The sequence below is a fragment of the Kogia breviceps genome, chromosome 11, assembly GCF_026419965.1.
Source record: "Kogia breviceps isolate mKogBre1 chromosome 11, mKogBre1 haplotype 1, whole genome shotgun sequence".
NCBI classification, from domain to species: domain Eukaryota; kingdom Metazoa; phylum Chordata; class Mammalia; order Artiodactyla; family Physeteridae; genus Kogia; species Kogia breviceps.
The window spans coordinates 5,915,375-5,927,881 of NC_081320.1; positions in this window are offsets into that span (position 1 = coordinate 5,915,375).

A 12,507-nucleotide genomic window follows, 5' to 3' on the forward strand; every position below is an offset into this window, starting at 1 on the left:
CTGTGGTGCAGTCTGCGCATGGGCGAGCAACGTCCGCGCCTCGAGCGCCCCAAGCGTGGTACCCTGCCTAGAAGGTCCCGAGAAATTTGGGTGACGTTGTTGTCTGGAAAAATGCATCTTATAATCTGAAAAGTTGGAGGAACCCCTGGTGGCACAGGGGTTAGACAGGGGACATGGGTTAGAGCCCTGGTCCGGGAAGATCCCGCATGCTGTGGAGCAGCTAAGCCCCCGCGCCACAACTACTGAGCCCAAGCGCCACAACGAAGACCCAATGCAGCCAAATAAAAAAAATCTGAAGTTTTCTTAATATAACACACCTGGCTGTTCATGGTGAAACCTTTTTAAGTGCTAATAGCTATAAAGACCACGCATTTCTCTTAACCAAAGTTAATTTCCAGCCTTACACTCCTATTTGAGGAGATGGAATCATACGCACACGAGTTTTTGTACACGGTTACTTAACAAGATTTTCGTAAAATGTTACCAATAAACATTCATTTACAAAATTGTTGTACATTTTACGCAGCCTGCCCAAGGTCGCTGATTCTGGGCCTTAGCTGTGCATTGGAAGTTCCCCGAGAGCCTTTAAAAATGCTAGTGCCTGGTCCTGGTCGCTAGGGATTAACAAACAGAAAGCAAAAACACCTGCCCAAGTGCCTAATCACCGAGGGGCGTGTCCCAGACTTCCCCGGTTCCTCCCTTAGACCGACAAAACCCTACAGGGATTTCACCAGCGATTCCCAGCAGGCAAGTTTGGGAGATACAGTCTGCGCTAACTCACGCTAGCAGCTCGAGAATTATCTAGTTGCGCACCACCTTAATTCTAAAGTGTAATTGAAGGAAGGGAAACCGCTGGGTCAAGGGGCATGCATATTCTGAAGGCTTCTTCACTTGACTGTTAGATATCCCTCTAGAAGGGTCCTGCCAGTTAACTAACAGCAGCAGATATAACTTGCTAACGCTTGGACTCCTGGGAAACTGATTCGAATTATCTTGAAAGTACTCTCATTTATTTACTATAGTAAATAAACTTTATTGTGTTTGGGAGGTCTGTTTGTTACAGCAATGAGCTTACCTGCATAGGTTTTACTGGGGTTTTTTAAAAGTTGTTTCAAAATATGTGAACATTATGTGCCCCACCACCCCCAAAAACTAAATATTTTTCTTTCTGTAGGAGCATTTTCAAAATTAGGTTGGTGTTAAAAAGAAAACCAGAGGCCCCAGACGGAGTCACTTATGCTAGGTCACACTACTAACCTAATTGAAGCTTCACCCTCCCCCAGAAATGTGGTCTTAACTAGGAGTTTTCTGGTCAGCACCCATGAGCTAATCGGTCACCATGCCCCAAAGGAAGATGAAGTAACCTGCCACAAAGACTTCTTCCATCCCGCATAAGTAGGTTACCTATGCCTGAAATAAATCTTGCTTGCTTAGACTTCTTTGTCTTGCCTTTGAAAACCTTTTCTTTTCTGTAGCCTTGGGAGCTCCTCTCTGCTTGCTAGATGGGATGCTGCCCAACTCATGAACTGCTCAATAAAACCAATGAAATCTTTAAAATTTACACAGTTGACTTTTCATTATTTAACAATGGTGATCCAGGGTTTCCTACGTGTTCCCCGAAAACAACTCTCAGGCCCTGGTAACAAATAACCACCAACAGAAATCTGTGCTCTCACAGTTCTGGAGGCTAAAAGTCCAAACTAAGGGTGTCAGCAGAGCCAGGCTCCCTCTGAAGGCTCTGGGGAAGAATCCTGCCTTGTCTCCTCCTAGCTTCCCGAGATGCCCAGCTGTCTCGGGCGTCCCTTGGCTTATGCTGCACCATTCCCATCTCTGCCTCTGCAGTCATGTGGCCTGCTTTCCCGTGTGTCTGTGCTTCATGTAGCTTTCTTATGGGGACACCAGTCACTGGGTTTAGGGCCCACCCTAATCTAGTATGTCCTCATCTTAACTAACTGCATCTGCAAGAACCCCATTTCCAAATAAGGTCACATTCTGAGGTGGATATGAGTTTTGAGGAGACACCATTCCACCAGTAGAGACCCAAAGCTCTCCTGGGCATACGTCTTGGCCGTTCTCCTTCCCACCCACCTCATCTCTGCCCTTAGACTCTCCCCCAGCATTTGTGCATTTAACAGATACTGTTTTGAGCACCTCCTATGTGCCGGGCAGTGCTGTAGGCGTTTCTGGAAGGCAGTGAGCAGAAGAGATTAAGCCCTGCTTTGGAGGAACTTGACGGCCTCTTGGTCAGCCCCATGGTAACTCTCAGTGCGGCCTCACCCTGATAACTGACTTTACCATATAATTGAAACATCCTGCTCAAACTGTTTTAAATTCTTTCTAAAATGGATCACATGTTTCCCTCTCTCTTTAGACCAAGTGTACAGACACCATTTCACCTTGCTATCATTATGACTAATGGTGCTCACAGGCAGTAACCGCCAGGGCCAATGAGGCGTTGAGAACTAGTCGCCCTACACAAAGTGTCCTCCAACTGCTATACCTTTTAATTCTTGTGCCTTTTACAGTTTTTCTATTTCTTTTACCCTGTTGGGTCGCTGTTACTCTCCCGTGAGACTTAGCCTTGCAGTTGGGGTTCACACAGAGTGATGTGCGTGAGAGGGCGTGTGGTTGCAGGGAACTTGATTTTGTTTCGTGACGCTGCTTTAGAAACTCTCCTGGGCATTTGCTGCTTCCTAGCTGAGTGGCAGGGAGCTGAGGTTGATGCATATTTGGCTTTCAAACCTGAGCTAAAATCTTGCCAGATGTTTGCTTCCTTATTCTGTTTTCATCCTTTTGTAGAAATCCCCATGCTTTTCTTCCATCACTCTCTCTTCTGGGCACCACAGCAAGGGATTTTCCTTTCAAAGGCAGCTTGAAATGTGTATTACTGTGCTAGGGTTGCCATAACAAGTACCACAGACTGGTGGCTTGAACAACAGAAATTGATTTCTCACAATTCTGGAGGTCAGAATGTCGAGATTCAGGTGTCACAGGGTCAGTTTCTTCTGAGACCTCACTCCTTGGTTTGTAGACGGCCACCTTCTCCCTGTATCTTCACAAGGTCTTCCTTCTATGTCCTGATCTCTCTCTCTTTTTTTTATCTTTGGCCGCACCCAGTGGCATGCGGGATGTGGGATCTTAGTTCCCCAGTCAGGGATTGAACCCATGCCCCCAGCAGTGGAAGTGCGGGAAGGAGGCAAGGCAGCAGGAGGGAGGGGGGCAGGGCACAACATTGAAAAGAATGACACAGCCCGAGGACATGACATAAACTGATTGGAACCAAATGGATCCAAGATGGCGGACAAGTCGACTTCCACTAGACCTTGAGCCTCAGTATACGCTCACTGTAACGCATCGGCAAGCTAAATGACACACCCACAGGCGCCATGACAGTTCCAAGGCCGACCGTGACGTCAAAAAGTGGGCGGTGGCCCAATTCCTGGAAATCCCCGCCCGTTCCTGAAATAGCTGGAATACTCCTCCCCCTCATTAGCCTATGAAATTACTCACCCCTATAAAAGCTGACAACCCCAGACCCTGGTGCTTTTCTCACCTTCTGAGGTGGCCCACAGTCTGTCTGTGGAGTGTCTTTCTCTCTAAATTAATCCACTTCTTACCTATCACTTTGTCTCTCACTGAATTCTTTCTGCAATGAGACATCAAGAACCTGACCTTCCTTAAGTCCTGAGACCAGGTATGTGAGCTCACTTAAAAGAACGTGGGTTCAAGTCCCAATCTGGGTTGCACGGTTTCAGCTGGACTGCCAGGGAAGCCCTCTCTTCTTAAAAAGACATCCATCATAGTGGATTAGGGCCCACCCTAATGACCTCACTTGAACTCAATTACTTCTTTAAAGACCCTATACAAATACGGTCACTTTCTAACTGGGGGTTACAACTCAACATAGGCATTTGGGGGGCAGGGAGGCGGAGGCAGGGGACAACACCACGACCTGTGACAAGGAGGGAGCAGTAACTTGGCCTGAGGCGAGGAAATGTTTCCGTGTCTCCTTGTTGGCTGCAAGAATCCCAGGAAGCTCAAAACAAAAGGGAGACAACTGAACAGGTGGCTCTCACCAAAGTTACCCACAGGGAGGGGAGAGGCAGAGGCTGGAATGGTGTTGCCACAAGCTGAGCACATCTGGAGCCACCAGAATCTGGAAGAGGGAAGGAAGCATCCTGGAGCATGACCCCGCCAAAGCCTTTGTCAGCAGATACGGCCGGGGGTCCCCCGAGAAAGAGAACCAGGCATGGCTTTCTTGACATAAGAAAAGCCATTTTGGTCGAAGCCACTTGGTGATCTAAGCCTGGCCACAATGCTTGCCCTTTATAAGATATTTGTAACAGGTCTCAATAATCATTGATCTTAAGGAAAGTGAGGGAACACAGGGCCAGAGGGAAAGCAGTCAAGAAACTATAGTTCAGCGATAAAACTGAGTCCTACTTCCTGCTCTAGGAATATACATCACAATCTGATACAGTCTCTGAGTTCTGCAGGAACTAAGCCCCCCTCCACCTCCTGGTGGAGGATCGAAAGATGACGTTGACCGTCTTGACTTCAATCAACTAAAGCTTGGACTCTGTCGACCTTTGCCCCAGTTCCATGCCGAGTTCTTCTCTGCTCAAGCCCCTTCGTGAATATGCATGTGCCTTAGCTTAAAACTTCCCCATTTTTGCGGTTACGGGAGACACTGCTCGGGGAAGGATCCCCGGTGTCTCCTTACTTGTCGCAAGTAATAAATCCTTCCTTCTCCGCGTCTTTGGCTTGTGTCTATTGGCTCGACACCCACCAAGAGGTGAACCCAGTTTTCGGGTAATATCTTCATTTCAGACACCTAGCCTCCAAAACTGGGGAAATAAATTTCTGGGTTCTTTTAAGCCACCCAGTTGGTGGTACAATGGATACAATAGTCCATTGTGTGACGATATTATACAAGAATTTCTTCACCTATTCCATTGTTGGTGGGCATGTAGGGGGTCTCCAGTTCGGGAACCTATAATGAATACAGCAGCTGTGGCCATGCAAGCTGTGGGGGTATAAGCGCTGACTTTTCTTGACTGCACGCCCAGGAGTAGAACTGCTGGGTCACAGTCTATGTGCACGTTCAGTTTCAGTAAATTCGGCCAAACGGTTGTCCAAAGTTGATTGCACCAGCTTCTGTTTCCCTCAGCTGTCTGTGACATGGTCACCAAGTGTGATATGGCAACTTATAATGAGAAATATGTATTTGGTCTTTGTCCTCATTCCTGGCACAGAGCTCCAAAAACCCTCGCAATACAACCACACCCGCGTTTAGGTTAACGAGCTGACTTTTGGAAAGCCCAGAAAGGTGGGGCTTGTTGCCAAGGGAACCCACCAGGTGATTGGAGGGTTGGAAAGTTCAGTCCCCACCCCAAGCTCAGGGGAGGGCAGAGGGACTGGAGGTTGTATTCATCACCAAATGGCCAATGATTTAATCAAGGATGCCTACGTAATGAAGCCTCCATAAAAACCCAAAAGCACAGATCTCAGAGAGCTTCCAGGTTGGTGCACGCGGGGAGGTGCTGGAAGGATGGCACCCCTGCAGAGAGCACGGGAGTTCCGTGCCCCTTCCTTCATCCTATGTCCTAAGCATCTCTTTCATCTGGCTGTTCATTTGTGTCCTTTGAAATATCCTTCGTAATAAATCAGAAGTAGTAAGTAAACTGCTTTCCTGAGTTCTGTGAGCCATCCTAGCAAACTACTGAACCAAAAGACGGGGTCATAGGAACCTCTGATTTATATCCAGTTGGTCAAAAGCTTGGGTGACAACCAGGACCTGCATTTAGTGTGTATAGTTTGGGGAGGGGGGGGCAGTCTCATGGGACTGAGCCCTTAACCAGTGGGGTTTGATGCTAACTCCAGGTAGAGAGTGTCAGAACTGATTTAAATTGTAGCACACCCAGCTGGTGTCTGCCAGGGAGCTGGAGAATTGCCGGGTGTGGAGAAAAGCTCCCCATTTGGAGTACAGAAGAATTCAGTGAATGAGATTTTCCTTACACCAACAATCAATATTTTCCTTCTCTTTTCTAGCCATTCCAGTGGGTGTGTGGTGGTATCGCATCGTTCTCTTAATTCTCACTTCCCTGATGACTAAGGAAGTTCAGCACTTCTTCCTTTGCTATTGGACATTCGGTGTTCTCTGTTGTAGAGTTCCCATTAAAGCCTTTGGCCCATTTTTGCATTCAGCTGCCTGACTTTTTCATATTGATCTGTAGGAGCTCTTTGTATATTGGGTATATGAGATACAAGTCAGATACAAGTATTATGAATATTTTCTCCCACTCTGTGATTGCTTTTTACTTATAAGTGGTTTCCTATGACTAAGTTCCTGAATTCTTGTTGCCAAATCTGTGGTACCAACACACACAGGACTTTATAAGATGTTTGTAACATGGTATAAAACCCAGCTACTCCAAGGGGACTAGGACCACCTCAGTCCCGAGTGGTCCAAGCAATGCTGAGCACGTCTAGCTGCTGACTTCTGCAGCTACACCTCTTAAAGTCAGGGGAGATGAGATCAAGGTGGCCGCATATGTTGGCTGTAACCTTCTCTCGCTGCAATCCAGCTGACCTTCCGTGAAGCATGTTGCAGTAACTTACATGAGCTGAACCATAAACCCTAATGCCTTAGTTCCAATTCCTGGGTCCAAATGGATCTCTTTGACAAGGAAGACACCCAACTCTGTTGAGAGCCGTTGCCTTCTCTAAGCAGAGATGGTGTGCCGGGACCTGATAAGGGACCCCGACTTGGGTTTGCCAGGTTCCCTGTAGCAGTGGTCAGTCATCCCCCACTGGCTCCAGATTCCTGGCAGGTCAGAGCTTATTACAGTTCCCTGGACTAGAGCTATCAATATGTCCTGTGGTGAGGGTGGGGCTGCTCACAGCACTGAACCCAGGAAGGTAAGACGGGAGCATCTTCAACCAAAACTTTTCAATTGTTTGTATGCAAAGAATGTCAGTGTTTCAGAGATGTCTGTATTAGGTGGATGAGGTGCCTTTAGGAATCAATTTTCACTCATGAGGTTAGCTGATTAATATCACTAATGATACAACAAGGGTCCCAAATCAGTTGATTTAATTCAAACAGCAGGTCAGTCCTGAAGATGACGTTCCCAGCTGGTTGTGGCCCGGATGGTCTCAACATGTCAGTGGCAGGTACATCCATGCCAGTCACTTGTCCTCTCAGATCTGAGCTTTTTTAAAAATTGAGGTACAACTGTTGTATAACATTAGTTTCAGGGGTACAACATAAAAACTTGACCTTTGTATACAGTACAAGTCATCCCCACAGTAAGTCTAGTAACCACCCCTCATCATATAATTAACCTCCTTCACCTGTTTCATTCACTCCCCCAACCCCCTTCCCCTCTGATAACCACCAGTCTATTCCCTGCATTTGAGTTGTGTTTTGTTTTTTAAATTCCACGTATAAATAAAATCATATGGTATCTGTCTGGCTCATGTCACTTAGCGCACCTTCAAGGTTCACCCATGATGTCACAACGTCAAGATTTCCTTTCTTATGGCTGAGTAGTATTCTATTGCATATATACATAATATAATATATATATTATACAATGTATAATATATATATAACATACATATTAGATCTTCTTTATCCATTAATCTACCAATGGATATTTCGGTTGTTTCCATATCTTGGCTATTGTAAATAATACTGCAATGAACATGGCTGGGGGTGGGTGGTGCATCTTTTCAAATTAGTGTTTTCATTTCAAATTAGTGTTTTGATTTTCTACAGATAAATACCCAGAAGGAGAATAGCTGGATCATATGGTAGTTCTATTTTTAATTTTTTTTTTTTTTTTTTTTTTTTTTTTGCGGTGCGCGGGCCTCTCACCGTTGTGGCCTCTCCCGTTGCAAAGCAAAGGCTCCGGACGCGCAGGCGCAGCGGCCACGGCTCGCGGGCCCAGCCGCTCCGCGGCACGTGGGATCCTCCCGGACCGGGGCACGAACCCGTGTCCCCTGCATCGGCAGGCGGGCTCTCCACCGCTGCGCCACCAGGGAAGCCCCTCTTTTTGGATTTTTAAGCATAAATCTGGCCTTACTGTTCGCCTCCTTCAATAAAACTTTTATTTCAGCCTTTAGATGATTTCAACACACCTGACATGAAATTAATTTCAAGCATTTCTAAACCCTTCCAATGAAAAAGACCAAACCTGTGAATGTAGGGACTTTGAACTCCCCTTTTGTTCATGAGGCAATAAATGATCCAGCCAAAGAGAACCGGGGGTGCCTTTAGCTCACTAATGGCATGAAGAGAATTGAAAACGGCTCCAAACTGTAGATTGTGTAAGAACTCAGAGGGGAAACAAATGAAGAAGTTAAGTGCTTATTGTTTTCATTTCCCAGTTGAAGATAATTTTGGACTCTTTGACTGCCTTTGGCTTCATTTAGCTGTGCTGGAACTCGCTCAGCGAGACTGAAGGTACTTTGGTAAGAGATACAGCGCTTGTCCCTTGGCATGGGCAGGGTGGTAAATAGTGAGACAGGGTTTTCCACGAACCGTTCCAGTGTATTGGGAAAGGAGCAGAAGCAAAAGAGACTTGTGTCCAGGGCACATGGTGTCACAGGTAAGAACACGGAGCCTGCAGTCAGCTGGCTGGGTCTGAGTCCTTACTCCAGTTGCCAGCTTTGTGCACTGAGATTTGTGTCTCGGTTTCCTCCTTTGTAAGTGGCAGGTCAAATAGCACCAACTTCAGAAAGTTGCTGTAAAGAAGTTAATGACTATAAAGGCCCAGCACACAAAACCCTGGCTTTCGCGATATTCAAAATCATGTCCATCCACACCCTGGGGCCTGTAGACTGCCCAGCACCTCTGTCTTCCAAACGCTGCCTCACTGTCAAGGGACTTCCAGATTTCCCTTTCACAGACCAGGAGTTCTTAAATTTATTGGTCTCAAGAACACCTTATCCTCTTAAAAGTTATTGAGGGGCTTCCCTGGCGGCACAGTGGTTAAGAATCCGTCTGCCAATGCAGGGGACACGGGTTCGAGCCGTGGTCTGGGAAGATGCCACATGCCGCGGGGCAACTAAGCCCGTGAGCCACAACTACTGAGCCTGCGCTCTAGAGCCCGCGAGCCACAGCTACTGAAGCCGGCGCGCCTAGAGCCCGTGCCCCGCAACAAGAGAAGCCACCGCAGTGAGAAGCCCGCGCACCGCAACGAACAGTAGCCCCGGCTCGCTGAAACTAGAGGAAGCCCGGGTGCAGCAACGAAGACCCAATGCAGCCAAAAATAAATAAATAAAATTAAAAAAATTATTTAAAAAAAAAGTTATTGAACACCCCAAAGAGCTTTTGTGTATATGGGTTATACCTATCGAGATTTACCATATTACAAATTAAAACTGCTAAAATGTTAAAATATTTATTCTCTTAAAAACAGCAATGAAAATGGCTACATATTCTCAAATACAACACATTTCGTGAAAAGAGTAGCATTACGTTTTTACAAGTGTCTAACGTCTGGCTTAATGGAAGAAAGCTCCATACATACTCATGTTTACTTCTGTACTTAATCTGTTGGAATACGTTCCTTTGGTTGATATATATGTAGACGATCCAGCCGCACTCAGATATTGAGTTGAAAAGAAAAGGGAGGGGTATTTTAATAGCCTTTTTACATAATTGTGGCAATTCTTCGATACAACACCAACTCTCAACAAGTGAAGTCTCTTGAAGGTTCTTTATGATGTGAAATTGAAACCATACTAATGAATTTCACACTTGGCCCTCTCCCCACCCCCCCATGCTCTGTTCACCTCAGCCTTTCCTCTGTTCTTTAGAGAGACCAAACTCACTCCAACCGCAGGGCCTTTGCACTAGCTCCTTCTTGTCCTTTCATCTTCAGCTTCTCCCCAGAGATTTGTCTGGCCCCGAGGAAAGCAGCCACCCCACCAGCTTCCATACCATCACCCTCTTTCAATGCTGTGCATAGTACTTATCATTCCTGATAGCGTTCTTCACGGTTTATTTATTGATTCTTGCCTTTCTCCTCTCAAGAGAGTATACGTTCCATGAGAACAGGGATTTTGATGAAGTCTTAATTACTTTACTTTCCTAGGACCTAGAAAATTATCTGGCATATAATATGTGCTCAGTAAATATTTGCTGAGTGACAGAGGAAGGAATGAACCGCACTTGTCAGTACAGCACTCGAGGAGTTAAACGTTTCTCTCATTCATTTTAGGTTGGTGGTTCTCAATCTTGGCTTTGCACTAGAATCACCCGAGGAGCTTTTAAAAAGTCCTGATGGGGGCTTCCCTGGTGGCGCAGTGGTTGAGAATCCGCCTGCCGATGCAGGGGATACGGGTTCGTGCCCTGGTCCGGGAAGATCCCACATGCCGCGGAGCGGCTGGGCCCGTGAGCCATGGCCGCTGAGCCTGCGCGTCCGAGGCCTGTGCCCCGCAATGGGAGAGGCCACAACAGTGAGAGGCCCGCGTACCACAAAAAAAAAAAAAAAAAAAAAAAAAAAAAAGTCCTGATGCCCAAGCCGCACCCAAGACCCAATCAAGTCAGAATCTCTGGGGGTGGGGCCCAGGCATCAGTATTTTTTTTTAAAAGTTCCTGGAGTGTTTCCAAGGCTGTCAGTGCTGCCCGCAAAGCAGTCATGACTGAAGCAGTACATGCCATTTCCACTAGATGGCATCAGAAACCGTTCAGATGTCACCAACCAAGCCCTAAAGCCCAGCCCTTTGCCAGATGAACCCATGATTTCATTTCCTTTTATTTTCAAATGAAGCAAACTACCAGAAGATCCACTGCAATTCAGAGTTATGCAATTACTCCCAATATAAACACCAACCCCAGTCTGATGAAACAAATATAAATCTACGGTATGTAAAATTATTTTTCCAAATGAATTTTAACCATCTCTCATCACTTTTCCTTAAAAAAATAAAACACTTCAGGCATACAAAGAATTATACAACATTACCATATTATGTATCTATATGCCTGTCACCCAGACTAAGAAATCAGAAATAAATACAATTATCACCCCCAGGGTATGTTTCTTCTTTCCCTACCTCACCTCTCCTATTCATGCTAAATTTATGAGCAAGCTCATATATCCGTAGGATCTCTCAGTGCCATAGACACAGCAAAAAAATGTAAGCCTATATCCAGGTTTTGAAAGCATCTCTCTTCTCTTTTTACTAACCTGACTTGATTTTTAAAAATATGTTACTGAAGTATAATTGATGTACAATATTATGTAAGTTACAGGTGTACAATGTAGCAATTCACAATTTTTTAAGGTTATATTTCATTTACAGTTATTATAAACTATTGGCTATATTCCCTGTATTGTACAATATATCCTTGTAGATTACTTTATACATAATAGTTTGTACCTCTTACTCCCCTATCTGTATCTTACCCTTTCCCCCTTCCCTCTCCTCACTGGTAACCACTAGTTTGTTCTCTGTATCTGTGAGTCTGCTTCATTTTTGTTATATTCACTAGTTTGTTGTATTTTTTAGATTCCACATATAAGTGATATCATTACAGTATTTGTCTTTGTCTGTCTGACTTAGCATAATGTCCTCCAAGTCCATCCACATTGCTGCAAATGGCAAAATTTTGTCCTTTTTTATGGCTGAGTAGTATTCCATTCTATATATGTGCATATACACACAGACACACACACAGACACACACACACGCCCCACATCTTCTTTATCCATTCACCTGTTGATGGACACTTAGGTTGCTTCTATATGTTGGCAATTGTAAATAATGTTGCTATGAACATTGGGTGCGTGTATCTTTTCAAATTGGTGTTTCTGTATTTTTCGGATAAATACTCAGGAGTGGGAGTGCTGGGTCATATGGTAGCTCTACTTTTAGTTTTCTGAGGACCCTCCATACTGTTCTCCACAGAGGCTGCACCAACTCCCATCCCCACTGTGACCAAGCAGGACCCTAGGGGGCCTTCCTGGAACAGGACCCAACTCTCCTGTGTCCTCGCCTGCCTTTTGTCTATAGAAAAACTTTAGTCAAAGAACAGATTTAATCAGAGAGGTGAGAACATGCCGAAAGAAAGGAAACCAGTCAAGCAAGACAAATAATAATAGTTTAGCCATTAAACACAGTCAAGCGCCTTTAGTTCCTCCTCAAGGGCTATAGGAAATATTCTGAGCCACGTCCTTTCAGCTGTTGTGCAGATACTGAAACCTCCCCCAGGCGGGAGAAGTTAACTGTCTGCTACCCACAAGCACGCAGACCCCAGGCCGACTGGAGCCAGAAGGTTGATGATGCCGGCTCCCGATGACCTCACCGCCAGCCAATCAGAAGAGTGTCCACGAGCTGACCATACACCCCATGACCACCCCTTTCTCATCTTGTCTTTAAAACCCTTTCCCTGGAAGCCTTCAGAGAGTTTGGGTCTTTTAAGCACTAGCTGCCTTTACTCCTTGTTTGGCCCTGCAGTAAACGCTGCACTTTCCTTCACCACGACCTGGC